Below are 12,259 nucleotides of genomic sequence, written 5' to 3'. Positions count from 1 at the left end.
TCTTACCAAGAAAGAAATTCACTTCCACTTTGAGCAATCTTTCTTTCTTTCTTTTTTTTTTTTTCGCTGAGAGCCTTCAGGAACCAGTAGTGCTCCCATTCAGAAAGTTCCAGACCCCTCCTGGAGGTCTGAGAGCAGAGCAGCTCCCACCAACACAGCATGAAGACAGGACTGGGAGTGTTGCTGAGTTCCTGGTGCATGGTAACGCTCTACGTGCTGTTCTGGTGGGAGAGAAAACATGAAGAAGAAGAACTAAACCCCTGGGGTCCTGAGACCTAGATCTGTGTGCTTTCTGCAGCCTGGGACTGCAGTGTTTAACACCTATTCCTTCCTGGGCGCTGAGTACAGAGCCTGCGCAGAGCCCCCTTGAATCTGAATTCTGGTGCAGGAACACAGTGAGCTCCCTACTATTCTCCCCTCCCCACCCCTCCCCACTCCCCACCCCTCCCCACTCCCCACCCCCCACCATCACACACACACGCCCTTGCTTCTGTTAGATCCCTGGGCTCAAAAGGCCTGGTAACAAATCTAGGCCAAACCCAGCTGGGCTGATAAGATTTCCAGAAGAGGTCCTAAAAATACATTTCTCCTTAAATCAGCCTTGCCAATCACTGTGCAATCACAGAACGTTAAGGGCAGAAGTGGCCTTAGAAATCGTTGCGCCCTCTCGTTTTTAAAGCTAAGAAATCAGAGTCCCAGAGAGCTAACAGCGAGAACAACAGTGGCTAAGGGATGTTTCAAATCACATCATGAAGATGGAACAAAGCAAACCATACAGGCGGTACAAACTGTGAGCTGCGTAGTATGTTCTTTTTACTTATTTGTCTATTCAGCCTTTCACTTATTCAGCAAATATTTATTGTGTACTTGCCCTGTCCTGAAGTTTTGATGTTGCCCTAGATGGCAGGGATACAGACAGACCCTGCTTTCAGAGGCATCACGTTGTACTTGGGGGAGAGCTTGAGCAGATAGGTAAGTAAATGTTGAGTGTCAGACAAGGAACAGGACTTTGGAAAGGAATAAAGCAGGGTGAGCTGGAGTGAGGGGATAGGACTGATGCAGTATCACATCAGGAACGTGGCAGCATCCTGTCTCTGCTCCTGCTCTCAGGTTGCCGAGGGCAGGTGGAGAAATCGTGTATTTCAGATCAAGTTCATGCTGTCAACTGAAGTGGTGCTTCCCGGGCTGTTTGACACCTGTGGCTTTATCTCTCTGCCCTTGGGGGACATCTCAAGCCCCACCTCAGCCGATCTCAGCCTGTACCATATCTCTTCCCGGACTGAGATTAAGGGCCACAGCAAGAACTACTCCACTCCATCTGCCTGCCCTCCAGCCAGAGACCAGTCTGCTGCCCTTTCTCCCCACTTCTATTTGCCCCAGTCTCAGAGCCTCCCACCCCATGCTGGCCAGTGCCCAAGTCTCTCCTCCTCCTTTGGGTGCCTCTTCTGGCCCACATCCCCATCCTGCCATTTTCCCATGCTCCCGTTGTGTTTCTTCTCCTTCCATTCAGAAGACTAAGGAAATGGGGGAGAGTGGTGGAGAAGCAGGTTCTTGCCTCTCTCCTGGGGCTCCACAGAGGGTGGCCTTATGATGCTGTGAGCAGATCTCAGATTCACAAAGGTCACTTCCCCAGAAGCCCACAGGTGATCAAGGGCTATCTGCCCCCTGAGCACCAGAGTTCAGAATTCTCCTGGCTGCTCCATGATGTTCTTGCAGCCCCAGGTATTCTGGGGAGCCCCAGACACTGAGCACCTTGTTCCCCAGCACCCACCTCCCCCTGTGCTAAACTGCCACCTGCAGAGTCAGCAGTGACATCTGCCACCACCAGTTGTCCACATACCCTTGATCTCGGGGCAATGATCAATTTTGACCACTCAGTCCACCCTGAAACTCAGCATGTCTCTCCCATCACCTGGATGTAACACTATTCAGAAAACCCTTTATCTCATATTACTCTTTTCTTCTGGTTTCACCTGCTCCTCTTCTTTCTGTCATCTCTAAATAACTGGACAGAGTGTCTTTGACCCTGTCCAAATCTTTCTTTATTCTCTCCTACATATATGCGTGTGCTAAGTCGGTTCAGTCATGTCCGACTCTTTGCGACCTAATGGACTGTAGCCCGCCAGGCTCCTCTGTCCATGGGGTTCTCCAGGCAAGAATACTGGAGTGGGTTGCCATTTCCTTCTCCAGGGGATCTTCCTGACCCAGGGATTGAACCTGTGTCTCTTACATTTCCTGCATTGGTAGGCGGGTTTTTTACCACTAGCGCCACCTGGGAAGCCCGTCCTAGATTATACACACAGATGTCAATATCGTTATAAATATTTCTCTTTTCTCTCTCATTTTAGCCATTCTGTGGTGTTAGCTATCATTTCTATGAAAGTTAATTCCAACTATATACCCATGACCACGACCCCTATGCCCCAGTTTCCAATTTGCCTCCTCCCTCCAACTTCCTTCCTGCTGGGCAGAGCATCATTGTCCTCCCGCTCACACAGGTCCCCCATTTTGAAGTCCTCTTTAACAGTTCCCTTCTCTGCACTGCTCACTCCCAATCTCGCAGGCTGCTCTGTCCATGGAATTCTCCAGGCGAGAATACTGCAGTGGGTAGCCATTCCCTCCTGCAGGGCATCTTCCCGACCCAGGGATTTTCCTGTGTCTCCTGCATCGGCAGGCAGATTCTTTCCCATTGGTATAACTTTGGGCCTGATTTGTTCCTTTTCTTCTGGACCCTTGCTAGAATCACCAACCAACTTCACCACCTGTGAGCTCTTCTAATTCTAATGCATCCTAAGTGATCCTCCAGCTGGGGACTTGTCTAGATCTCAAGTGTTCCCCAATATCTACATTACTAATGACCCTGATATTTTATAACGGAGTCTACTTACTCAGACTTACTCAGCACTGTCATCAGTGGAGATAGCACTGCCTCCTATAGAGAACCTTGGAAATTTAAAGGAGCATTTTCCCCTCATCGTCCTAATGACCAGGCAACATCTCTGGAACGTAACGGGTGGACGTAATGGATTTTGACATCTTGCAATGGATATGACTCTGTGGGAGTGAAAAACTAGTCTGTATCTAGTGAGTGCTGAGTGTACAGCTAGACATTCACATAAGTAAAAATGCTATTCTGGGCAATCTGGGTCAAGATCTTAACTCTTTCACATAATTGCACAAGTGTTTTTTTCTAATTGATTTTTTATTTTTTGGAAAGTCGATAGAATGGAATTTTTCCCAGAATGCAACTATGTAAATTGAGGCAAGATTGTTGTTTAACTGGTTAGGAACTTTAATAGGAATTGTTTGGCATCCTGAAAAGCCACATCACCTGTCACACCTACATCAGTTTGCAATTGTGTGCCCATCACACAAGATAAGTCGGGGATATCCACCTCTTTATTCTGTCTTCTAATATACTTGTGCCTAAGCTTGGACCTTCTAAAACACATTTATTTTATAAATAGCTTTGTTGTCGTTCAGTCGCTAAGTCGTGTCCGACTCTTTGAGACTCCGTGGGCTGTGGCATGCCAGGCTCCTCTGTCCTCCACTGTCTGCTGGAGTCTGCTCAAATTCGTGTCCATTGAGTCAGTGATGCTATCTAACCATCTCATCCTCCGTGGCCCCCTTCTCCTTTTGCCTTCAGTCTTTCCCAGCATCAGAGTCTTTTCCAATGAGTTAGCTCTTTGAATCAGATAGCCAAAGTACTGGAACTTCAGCTTCAGCGACAGTCTTTCCAATGAATGTTCAGAGTTGATTTCCTTTAGGATTGACTGGTTTGATCTTCTTGCAGTCAAAGGGACTCTCAGGAATCTTCTCTACTTCCTTTGATATTTAGTTGTATTTCAGTTATGACAATACATTGATTTTTCTTAAATGTGTGTATGTTGGCTAGATTATGTGTGATTTTCATCTGTTGGTAATAACAGTTATGTTACAAAAATCTTGTTCAGAAGGGGTCATTGGCATTTGTACATGTACAGGCAGATGAACGAGGCATTTGGCTAGTGATTACAGAAAGAGAAAGCAAAGGGAAAGGGTCAAGTGAAAAGCAGTCCTGGCCACCAGAGGCAGGGAATGGAAGTTCTCACAAAGGATTCCCTGGCTTTCAGGCCTAGATGGCTTGATAATTAAACTGACTGCACCCACTGGGTCCTGGACTTCCAGGAAACCGGTAAGTGCTGTCAGTCTTAACTGGTATCTAATACAATTGCTTTTATTCTAATAAGAGTAGCCCCTAACTGAATTATAAATGTTTAGATAGAACACACAGGCATAGCAAAAAAACCCCCATAATTTGAATACCACTATGTGTTGAATCTGTTCTATCTAGCTGTAGTTTCAGGAGTATATTTAGAAATCTCTCATCTTCTAACTGAAGAGGGGATTTTTCTCTCTGTCCATTCCTGGAAATGACAGTGAAAATGGGCTGGAAATGTTTGTGCAGGAAAAGGAGCTCTGGATGTTACAACGTTTTCACTTGTACTGTAAGATACCAGGTCCAAGAGGAAACTTTTTCGTGGGGGAATTTCTCCTTTTATTTCTGTTAGCATGAAACGTTGGCTTATCTGACTTACTGCATGACCTTGAGTGCCCCAGTGTTTAATTTCCCCTATAGAAGTGGATTTGAAAGTATGTTCAAAAGAACGAGTATCATATAAAATGAAGACATCACTGGTAGCCCGGGTTCTTTCCCTGCTTAGAATGAACAAGGGTTTGGAGGTAGTTTTTGAAGACCATCCATCAAAGGGTTGTCTAACATTCTCTGAAGGACTTCATACTTTGTACCACCTTCATGGAAAGAGGCTCTACTTTCTTTAAGCTACAGTTCATTTGCTTTGCAAAAATGTATAACAGTGAATAGGAGTCATTTCCACCAGTGTGTGTGTATGTATGAACACAGATGTAAGGCAAGCTAGCGCTGATAAGGGTTAGACACCAAATAGAGAGTCGTTAAAATATACTAGTAATTATACTTTGGTTGCAGTACATCCATTTATGGTTTACTGCTGAGCCACCTGGGAAGCCACATATATACTGCTAATTATATTTTGGTTACAGTACATCCATTTATGGTTTATGTATTGGTTGGCCAAAGAGTTCATTTGATGTTAATGGAAAAACACAAATGAACTTTTTGGCCAGTCCAGTGTTTTCAATCCTCATGATTCCAAACAAGGAAACCAAAGCTCAGAGAACTAGGTGACATTTCACAGCTATTCAGAGAAGCAGAGGAGCAACTGACTGGAATCCAGGGTAGAAAATTCCATTCTTACCCATGTGTGTGTTTAGTCACTAAGTCGTCCCCGACTGACTTCATGGATTGCAGCACGCCAGGCTGCCCTGTCCTTCACTGTCTCCTGGAGTTTGCTCAGCTTTATGTCCACTGAGTCACTGATGCTCTACAACCATCGCATCCTCTGTCGTCCCCTTCTCCTCCTGCCTTCAATCTTTCCCAGCATCAGTCTTTTCCAGTGAGTCAGCTCTTCACATCAGGTGGCCAAAATATTAGAGCTTCAGCTTCAGCGTCAGTCCCTCCAGGGAATAGTCAGGGTTGCTTCCCCTTAAGATTTGACTGGTTCTTACCCATAATCCGTGCCAGAGTTTCAAAGCACGATTTCATTTACATTTCCAATATATTTTTTAAAAAATCTGAAAGGTGTCTAGAAACAAAAGTCTTTTTAGGGACAATCACTTTGGCTGCTACCTTTACTCTCTTTCTTGGAAAAGTCAGTGAGGTTCTATATGGCTTTGGCATTTGGGACCGAAATGGTTTCTGTATTTTTATTGGTCCTCTGTGGTTCCTGTGGGAAGGGACCTCTTCTCAGGGGCTGTGATTAGGGTGGGATTACACCACTCCTGGAGGTCAAGTGGCTCTTAGCCCAGTGCTTTGGATGGCGCTGCCCTGGGTCCCTCTCCAGCCCGGGCATCTTCATCTCCCACTCAGGATGCGCCAAGTCAAGGACCGAGGGAGCGCACACGTGGAGAGCTATTTTAAATTAAGCTCCAGAAATAGAGGTGGGGATGTTCAGATTTCAAGCCACTCACAGGAAGGAAAAAAAAAATCATTCTTTTAAATGATGTATTTTACGAATTTAAAGATTTAAAATAGGAAATCCTCAAGATTTTCTCCACATTAAAATTTAGAAAACTCTGGGAGACATGGTTTCTTTATTGTAATTAGATTTATGCAAAATGAAATTAAAGGCATCCCATAAATTACTTAATGGATAATGAGTCCTTAACTGTCTGACTCAGAAATCGGTTTGTTTTGCAAGGATCCTTTAATCAGCTCCCTAGGAGGCCGTTGTCTGGCAGACAGCTGAAATACCTTAGATGACCAAGAGCCAGCTGGAGGGGTTGTATACCACACAGCTATTTTCCTTAAGGCAGTCTTACATTTTGATCAATCTCAGGCCCAAGATCGGACGTGATGAATGTGTTTCCCTTCAGAAATGTACAAACTGGCTACAAAGCGTTGGTGAGGCGAGGACACCTGGGGTCCTCAGCCTGGGCTTGTCTGAGGGATGTGGCCTGGGGGCAGTTCGCCAGGGTCAGGGAGGAAAGGACCTAAACTCTCCCCGTGACATCATGACATCGCAGAGCGGCTATAACAAGCCAACGTGAGCAGTGAATGCTTGCCTACAGTCAAAAGTCACAGCTTTCTGAAAAATCTAACACCTACAGGAGTTTTCAATATGTTTTGAAAAATGAAGTGTCATGTAAGTGAAGACCCTAAAAAAAGCTTGGGATTCTTTGGTGCCATTGCATTGGCATTTCAGGAAATACTACAGAATCTCCTTTAAGTATCCTCGAACTTCAGTCTTGCTTTTCCTTTGAAGACGAGTCTAGCAGTGATGCTCCATGTTCTTCACACCTGGTGCTGTCTAGAGAAGGTGGCGCCTCTGTAAAGAGCTCTGGCCTTATGGGACTTGGGACCCAGCTGTTGGTCACCAAGGACCGCCACCGCCCTAAGACGGCCCTCTCTGAGACAAGGGTCCTGGAAAAGCTCTGTTTATCCCCACCAAAGGCCTGCTTCATCCTGAACAAAACCCGCAAGCAATGAGAGTCTATTTTTCAAACTCTCTTAGAAGCACATCTTATCTGGGGCAGATCTCCCAGGTGTTTTCTGTATTATCTAGTTTTATTTTGTTTGACTGATCAGAAACACAGCCACTGGGAGAAGCCCTCAGCCAGCCCTCCTGCAGTTGTTGGTATGGGAATCAGTGATCCCAGGACCTGGCCATCAACTCAGGGCAGACATCCAGGTTCCCTCAGAGCCCAGAGGATGCCAGGCACCCAGGAGGATGGCAAGAAATGCTTGCCCCCGTGGTACTCCAACTTGAGAGTGTCTTAGAGTTAGTCCTGGAAGGCTGGTTAAAACACAGATTGCTGGGCCCCACACCCAGGACTTCTGATTCAGGACCTCTGGGCTGAGACCCAAGGATCTGCATTTCTAGCAAGTTCCCAGAGGCTGCTGGGACTGCTGGCCCACGTACTACACTTTGAAAACCACTGGGCTGAGGATTCAGGGTTTTGAAGCTCAAATAATTTATCCCTGGGGCATCTTCTCACCTTCACCCTCAACTTACTTGGCAGCAGCAGGGTAAGCCTGTGGCACTAGCTAGAATTTTCCTACAGGATAATACTGACATTCTCTATTCAGAGCCTTATTCCTTTAGGTTAGACTTTGGTCCATATGTTAGTCACTCGGTCTTGTCCGACTCTTTGTGACCGCATGGACTATAGCCCGCCAGGCTTCTCAGTCCATGGAATTCTCCAGGCAAAAATCCTGGAGTGGGTTGCCATGCCCTTCTCCAGGTGGTCGTCCAGACCCAGGGATCAAACCCAGGTCTCCTGCACCGAAGGCAGATTCCTTACTGTCAGCCACCAGGGGAGCCCAACGTTGGTCCATAGTAAAGTGGAAATGGACCAGGAGGAGGACCAGGAGTTTATTTGACAAAGATTCGTTGAGCGTGTTCTATGTATCAGGCACTGAACTGAACTCTGGGGATTTGAAAATAGCAGCCTGTTGTCTCAGATGGTAATGCAGGAGACCTCGGTTTGATCCCTGGGTCAGGAAGATCCCCTGGAGAAGGGCATGGCAGCCCACTCCATATTCTTGCCTGGAGAATCCCATGGACAGGGGAGCCTGGCGGGCTACAGTCCATGGGGTCGCAAAGAGACAGGACTGAAGTGACCCATGCACGCCTTCTCCACACAGACACATTTTAACAGGGGCTCCTCTGGGCAGATGAACTGGAAGATGCCACCCCCTCCCCAGCAACTTCCCCCGCACCCAGGGCGCTGGGAGCTCAGTCCAGAGCTGTGCTCTCACCAAGCCCTCAAGCCACCTAGGCTCCCTGTCACTGCAGCACCCAGGGTGACTGCTGGGCCCGGAAAGTGTCTCATTCAGTTCTGGGTTAGCAGCAGCTGGAGGAAAACAGCAGGCCCAGGCCTTTGTAGTGACACCGTGCGCTCTGTGGTTGGGGGAACCGTCGTCTCTGGGGGTTCCCTTCCGCTGCAGACTGAAGGCGACCTGAGAAACAACGGGCGCTCTGGATACGCGGCCCCGGACGAGCGCCCCCTGCAGGCAGTTCTGTGATCTCCATGGCACCGTCTTGCTCTCAGAAGCTACACCTGGAGCAGATCCACCCCAGGCAAGACCTGGGTCATTGATAACCACTGCAGAGAGGAAGCTTGGGAGTGCATTTCTTCAATAAATATTGATAGAGCAGCTTCTCCTTTCATCACCTTGCACTGGGTCAGCACTTTACTGTTCACAGAGTGTCTGTATGTTTCTTTCGTAATCAGTCCTTCATGACAGCAACCATGTAAAGCAAGTAGGAACTACCAACATTTTACAGAGGAAGAAACTGGATCACAGAAAAAATTGACTTACCAAGGTCAGATAAAGGAGCCTTGGCAATATACGGACTAGAAGCTGGCTCTTAGGGCAGGGTTCTTTTCACCATTCCAGAAAGTTCTGTAGCTAATAGAAGAAATGCAAAAGCCCTTACGACATCAGTAGAATGAATGCAAACTGCATATATAATTCTGATTTTTTTTTGGAGAGGAGTTAAAAGGAAGATAGTTTAATTTTAATAATAATATTTAATCCAATTTGTTAATATCAATTCACCATGTAGTAAATATGAAACAATATTGAGATTTTTCATGTTCTTTTTTTTCATACTAAAAGTGCTTGAAATTGGTGGTATTTTTTCCAGGTGGCTCAGTGGTAAAGAATCTGCCTGCAATGCAGGAGCTCCAGATTCAATCCCTGGGTGGGGAAAATCCCCTGGAGGAAGAAATGGCAACCCTCTCCAGTATTCTTGCCTGGGAAATCCCATGGGCAGTTTTATACTTAGAGCACTAGTCAATGAGGATGCTGGATTTTTGTTGGAAAGATTAATACTTGATCTGTATTTAGATTCCGTGAAATTTACAACTGAAAAGTAGATTCATAGTTGGTCCGAGCATACTGAAAAGTTTTCCAATAAGTATACCGAGGATCAGTTTTTAAGTTAAATTTACATTAAGAAGAAATAAAAAATTTAAATTTAGTTCCTCAGTGGCTCTAGCCACATCTCAAGTGTTCGGTAGCCATCTGTAGCAAATGGCTTCTGTATTGAAGAGCGAAGCCCTAACAAATAACCCTGCCTGGCTGGAGCCTCCAGTCTGGTAGGCAAGGTATGTAATTTGTTCTGTGTGTTAGTATAGTTTAGTCTTGGCCCTTGGTCACCATGTTAATCATCCTCACCCATCATTGCCCATCTCCTTCAGTGGGCTCCCGTGACCTGATTCAAATCTGCTCTCAGTTCCTCATTCCCAGAGCTGCTGCTGCTGCTGCTGCTAAGTCGCTTCAGTAGTGTCCGACTCTGTGCGACCCACAGACGGCAGCCCACCAAGCTTCCCCGTCCCTGGGATTCTCCAGGCAAGAACACTGAAGTGGGTTGCCATTTCCTTCTCCAATGCATGAAAGTGAAAAGTGAAAGTGAAGTCGTTCAGTCATGTCCGACTCTTCGAGACCCCATGGACTGCAGCCTACCTGGCTCCTCCGTCCATGGATTTTCCAGGCAAGAGTACTGAAGTGGGGTGCCATTGCCTTCTCCGCCCAGAGCTGCTAGTTGTACCCATTCCTGAAGAGGGAGGTTGCGATGGCCCGAGGGAGGCAGTATGTTTGATTATAGTAGTTCCGGAACTTTTAGGATTGAAACAGAACAAGCTGGGAGAAAGAGTGGATTCACCAACAGTTAGGATAGCAGTATATTTAGCTGCAATCTGATGCACTTTCTGGAACATCTTTGACTTACACTGGACTGGCCGTCAGAGACTGGCTCCTCTGCTTTTAAAAGCAAGTTCATCTTGATAGAGTCTGATGATCTAAATTCCGATTGGATTTTCACAGAAGTAGAAATGGCACTCTGGTTCTCTCGGGGTGGGGGTTAGGAGCAGGGAACTGTCTTCATATCTAAAAGTATGAGCAAGTGTACCCCATTCACTGGACTGGATTAAGAGCGTTGTTCCAGTGTGGTTTTCAGGAATACTTGAGTAATTATTCATTGCTGCTTGAATCCATATTTGCCTGTTTCTTTTCCTACACGTGAAGGGCTGGCCAAGACTGTATGGCTTTGAGGATGAGAACCCATCTCCTGCATCTTTGCTATTCTGTGACCCCAGTAAACCCAGGTCCTTAGGACTCAGGAACGCTGTAAAATTTTTGCAAGTGTAAACTCCATGTGTCCAGCCTCTCACTGTGTCTCCAACATTATCGGCGCCTCATCTCCACTGAACACACCGGCAGAAATGTTTCCTCGTCCCTCATTTCACTCGTCCTTTGTTCTCATGGGGGTTAGAGGTGGGGGGTGAGCTAAGAGTGCAGGTCCAGGCTGGTCGGTGAAACCTGACCTAGAGTCAGCTTGGTTATTAAACTCATCTTCTTAAACTCTTGAAGTTAAGATGGTTGAATGTTAGCTTCTGGGAACGCAGTGCTGCCAAACAGACAAGCAGGAGCCTGTCAGGCCCCTCAAATATTTCACAATTGGAAGTTAGGAATGTGTCACAGCTTCCCAGGTTGCCGATGTCCTTCAGTGCACTTACAGTTAATAGCTCATTCAAACACTTCTACTGACAAGTAAGGACTGTGATGAAGAACTGTTCCCCCCGTCCCAGGAGATGTCCCACTAAATATTAATAAATGATCCACAGTTAGATAAGCTTCACAGATGCCATTGCAGGCCCTCCCCCCATCAGAGACTCATTCAAGGCTGGAAAAAGCCCTATTGCAGGTAAGCCTCGTTTGGCTTGGTTTACCTGGAGTTAACTAAACCTAATTGACGGTCAGACCTACTTTTTCAGGGAACACTTGTGAACCACTCAAGGATTATTGCTCTCTGAACTTACTTGGTACATGATGATTTTAAATAACCTACTTCCAGCCTCCATTAAGTTTTTAGTTATAAATTTTTTAAAAGGACATCGAGGCTAAGGAAATAACTAAGGTAGCCTGTGGCATACTCAATATATGAAAATGACCAACTTCTGTTATTTTAGTCTTTCATTCATGCTGCACTCAATATTAAATTTTTCAATGTTTTTATAATTTCATAATCCTTAGAGATATTAAAAGAAACGAAATGGGCTGATTTTAGAAATCTGAATTGATCAGTCATATTTTTGTTGTAGGTCTGTGATTCAACTCCAGCATTCTGCAGAACCCAACATTTTTAAGTTGTGACTCTGTTAAAAACGAAACTGCACTAAAGTAAAATGAACTTGCGTTCATTCACTTAGTGGGTGAGTCAGTCATCAGCTAAATTGCTCGATAAATACTTTTTGAGGACCTAATAGCCCTGATCTAAGGCACTAGGGAAGCGGAAATGAAAAATACAAACGGGGAAGAAAGCAACATTACCATCAACCAAGTATTAAAAGTAGAGAGAAAGTATGAGAGATCTGAGAATAATATCAGGAGGGGTCTACCTATCCCTCTTTAAGCTCAAACCTCTGTAAACTGGAAAGGACATATAGGGTGAGGAGTGCACATTTCATCCAGAATGACAATATATCCTTATTATATAGAAGAGACACATCCCAAATAATTGTTTATAGCATTTTCAACAATAAAATCAATGGCCTAAATGTGAAATTAATTGGAAGCCACGGTTCTAATACACTGTTTTGGCGATTAAGCACATTAGATTGAATTGTCTCAGAATGCCTAATTATTGTGTCTGCCACACTCATCTGTTTGAGT

At 45.5% G+C, this 12,259-nt stretch overlaps 1 protein-coding gene across 8 annotated transcripts in view; it reads left to right on the top strand.

The window, feature by feature from the left end:
- The window catches only part of MBNL2 (muscleblind like splicing regulator 2), a 169,091-nt gene that overhangs the window by 37,807 nt on the left and 119,025 nt on the right, over positions 1-12,259 (top strand). Inside the window, exon 2 of one of the 8 annotated variants that reach the window (XM_018056425.1) lies at positions 11,689-11,799. The exons of the other annotated variants lie outside the window; for them this stretch is intronic. The gene's annotated coding sequence lies outside the window, so the exon portion shown is untranslated. The remainder of the gene's footprint in view (positions 1-11,688; positions 11,800-12,259) is intronic. 8 annotated transcript variants of the gene reach the window in all.

Source organism: Capra hircus, chromosome 12 (assembly GCF_001704415.2).
Source record: "Capra hircus breed San Clemente chromosome 12, ASM170441v1, whole genome shotgun sequence".
NCBI classification, from domain to species: domain Eukaryota; kingdom Metazoa; phylum Chordata; class Mammalia; order Artiodactyla; family Bovidae; genus Capra; species Capra hircus.
This window is presented reverse-complemented; position numbering and strand designations above follow the sequence as displayed.